Genomic DNA, 4160 nt, shown 5'->3' on the forward strand with positions numbered 1-4160 from the left:
TTGATTGGTGATTTTTTTTAAATTCCCATTGTTTTTGCCTTTTCATGTCTATTCTTGTTATTTTATTTTTAGAAAAACTGAGTAACATATGAATAAAATATAATTTTTAAAAAATGATATTTTACCATTTTTTTCTTATGCTCAGTCTAAACAATGTAATGACATGAAAAAATACTAAATTCACAAAGCTTTTTATTTTTGGTTCTCAGGAGGATATTTTCCCAATCCGCACCTTGTGGAAATGAATGGTGCAGATGCGCGGTTTCATTTAAGCGTGCATGTGTATCGCTCGTGGTCTTTTCAGCCATCTCAATATATATGAGTGCATGAACACACAAACATAATCTCTAGAACTGCTCTGAGTCACTTCATGAGCATTTTACAATTTCTTTATTATTAATTAATTATTAATTATTATATAACCATATTTGGGTTGATGTATATGCTTTTATTTAATTTTTTCAATGAACTGTTTTTTGTTTTTTAAGCATTGTTAGATGCAGTGTTTCCTGTAGTTATGTGAAGATTTGGTTTCAAAAACAGTATCAGTAAATTATTTCTTATGATTTTAAATCTGCATTGAACTTCAGATCAATCTCAAAGTAAAAGGCGGTACTAAAGTCTGATTTTGTAGTGGATGTGTTCAGTTATTATCATCTTAATTCAAGTGCTGAAGGATTTTGAAAGTCTGACAGTAATCAGTGTTGAGCACTACCGTAAGGTTAACGCTGCATGGTGTAAATGTTTGAAAATGATTAACAGTTGAAAACATTCATTAGAAATGTAGAAAAGTAATCAAAAAGTAATCAAAAGTAATCAGTTACATTACTTTAATAAAGTAATTAAAAAAGTTACACTACTATTACATTTTAAATAGGGTAACTTGTAATCTGTAACCTATTACAATTCCAAAGTAACCTTCCCAACACTGGTCATACAGTGCTACATACAACATACAATCAATCATAAACTAAACAGTGCTTGCATTGTTAAATATTCATGAGCTTTGTTCAGTCACAGAAACCTTCACATGCTTCATCAGGTAACCAAAAACAGGCATATTGATTTACATGGTGACATTTCCACAGACGGACAGACAAATTAAAGCCGGTCACATACCTGTTGCAAATCCAGTCAATGTTATTGACCTCATAAATATGTAAATAAGAATGGTAACCCAATGTTTACAAAAGTACAGTGTGAAATCTTGAAACCTGAATGTCCAGGATTAATTTCTAACTCATGATAAATTATTAATAGCGTGAGACAAGATAACCCATGATTACAATGTTTAGAATAGCCCTGGTTAGTGGTTTAAAGTGTGAAAAGCCAAGAATTGTCATATTGCTTAAGATTAATTTAATAAGTCAGTTATAGTGTACAGTGGGGCAAAAGGCGCACCAGGGTAAAAGGAGCATTTGATTTTATTCTTCTCTAAATCACTAGATTGCACAAAAACTTACCACAGCACTTTCCTAAACATCAATATTTCACTATGAGAACAGAAATTTTACTGATTCTTGACACAATCGCAAGCAGCAATGAAAAATGTATTTTGGAATGGATAGTATTGGTTTAACATTTAATGTTTTTATGTCTCTTATGATTTTCAGTGTTGTTCAAGGTAATAAAAAGTACAATAACTTATAACATGATAATAAGTAGCTGGCTGACTTTTTCATTTATTGACATGACATGGATAAATTCAGAGTCAGAGTTAACATCATTTTATTAAGTTGAGTGTCTACCTTAGAGATAATCATCATTTATAATGAAACCATCATATTTAAAAATCCAATATTAATGATAGAATATAATAAAATATATTTATTTTTACTACTGTAAAGACATAATACATTATTATGGGATCTCCTTCAAAGCTTTCAGAATATTTTTTTTAATATTTTTCTGTATTTTTTAAATTAGCATTTTAATGACAGCATACTTATTAAACAAACAAAAATTAATTATTTATCAAAATAAAAAGAAAACAGTACAGACTTGCTAAAGTGATTAATGGTTTCATTTAAGCGTGCATGTGTATCGCTCGTGGTCTTTTCAGCCATCTCAATATATATGAGTGCATGAACACACAAACATAATCTCTAGAACTGCTCTGAGTCACTTCATGAGCATTTTACAATTTCTTTATTATTAATTAATTATTATTATTGTTATAACCATATTTGGGTTGATGTATATGCTTTTATTTTATTTTTTCAATTAACTGTTTTTTTTTTTCAAAGCATTATTAGATGCAGTGTTTCCTGTAGTTATGTGAAGATTTGGTTTCAAAAACAGTATCAGTAAACTATTTCTTATGATTTTAAATCTGCATTGAACTTCAGATCAATCTCAAAGTAAAAGGCGGTACTAAAGTCTGATTTTGTAGTGGATGTGTTCAGTTATTATCATCTTAATTCAAGTGCTGAAGGATTTTGAAAGTCTGACAGTAATCAGTGTTGAGCACTACCGTAAGGTTAACGCTGCATGGTGTAAATGTTTGAAAATGATTAACAGTTGAAAACATTCATTAGAAATTTAGAAAAGTAATCAAAAAGTAATCAAAAGTAATCAGTTACATTACTTTAATAAAGTAATTAAAAAAGTTACACTACTATTACATTTTAAATAGGGTAACTTGTAATCTGTAACCTATTACATTTTCAAAGTAACCTTCCCAACACTGCACATATATGAATAATTTGCAGGCAGCACAAAAAGACGGCCAATGAGGTTTCTTCACTGTTGAGTTGATCAGCGCGTTCTTCAAGCAAGAACCACCATACACTCAAAAGAAGAACAAGTGTTCTAAAGAAAATATTTGTGAACTTGAGAAATTTTCAAGAATTGGAGAAACATTCTTACAAACTTATCTAAAGATTTCATAATTTTGGTGAATTGGGCTCTAGAACCCGGCTTGTCAAATGTTTCAACATTGTGTAACGCTTTGAATAAAGCTTGTTTTGAAATAATATATATATTTTATTACGTATTTTTTTCTAGACTCTTAATATTCCTTCTTTATACCACAAATGTTTTCCTCCCCCAGCCACAATTTATACCATTATCTTCAAGGCTTTATTATGCTTAATTATGATTTTTTTTTTTTATATATAGTATAGGCCAGCTGGAAACGAAGCTCTGTTCTGAGAAAATCTCTTCCTCCTGCCAGCAATGAATTTGAGAGAAGCCAGATGACTCACAAACGAGCTCTCCCTGGAAAGCCCTCAAATGTCCACCAGATAGCGGATGAGGAGAATGTTTTGGAACAGCCACCTAGAAGGAGCTACTTTAAATAGCTGCTGAAATTGTTTCTCAGCAGCTGATAGACTCACAGCCCCTCTGCGCAATTCAATGTGCCCAACATGCCTGGAGCAGTCTGACTCAATGCAAGACGTTATGTTGGCCTTCATTCCTCAGAGTTGGACACAGAATCTTGCAGCTCAGATGCAAGGGGTTGCAGTGTGACATGAACAATGAAAGCTGACAAGATATATTGAGTGAAAGACCGAGAAAGAGTAATCGAGACAAGGACAGTGGAAAAATATAACAAGATGGAGAGACGGAGGGAGTGAATATATGTGTGAGTGTTATATGTGTGAGATCTAAACTCTACTGATGGCTTCAATCACTTCAGCTTTTTATGGCTGTCATCAGATTCAGGCAACAGTCAGTCTGGTCTAAAGGGGCATTCAGTCTAACGGCAATATGCAGCATGAAATAAAAGCCATTAACTTCAACTTTTCAAAAATTGGCAATTTAAAAAAGTACAAGTTAAGCTCAGTTGACAACAACTGTCGCATAAATGGTTATTTCCACAATAATTCATTTCCTCATATCCTCGTAAGTTACAGCAAAGCACTTACAATGTAAATGAATGGGGCCAATCTGTACACATTAAATTACTTTGTTTCAAAAGGTAAGCACAATACATGTACAATATGAATGTTAACATGGTTTTAATGTGAAAAAATCACTTGCTACCCTTTCTCTGTAAAGTTATATCCAATTTGACATTTTAGTTACCATGAAAACACAACATCAACCCTAAAATGATTGTAAAAATAATTATTTAATCCGCTTTACAGCTCAAATATTACACAGGTTTTTAACAAACTGCCCCTTTCACTTCCATTATAAAGTTTTATGAAACATAT

This window comes from Sinocyclocheilus anshuiensis, unplaced genomic scaffold (genome assembly GCF_001515605.1).
Source record: "Sinocyclocheilus anshuiensis isolate Anshui unplaced genomic scaffold, SAMN03320099.WGS_v1.1 scaffold1817, whole genome shotgun sequence".
Taxonomy (NCBI): Eukaryota; Metazoa; Chordata; class Actinopteri; order Cypriniformes; family Cyprinidae; genus Sinocyclocheilus; species Sinocyclocheilus anshuiensis.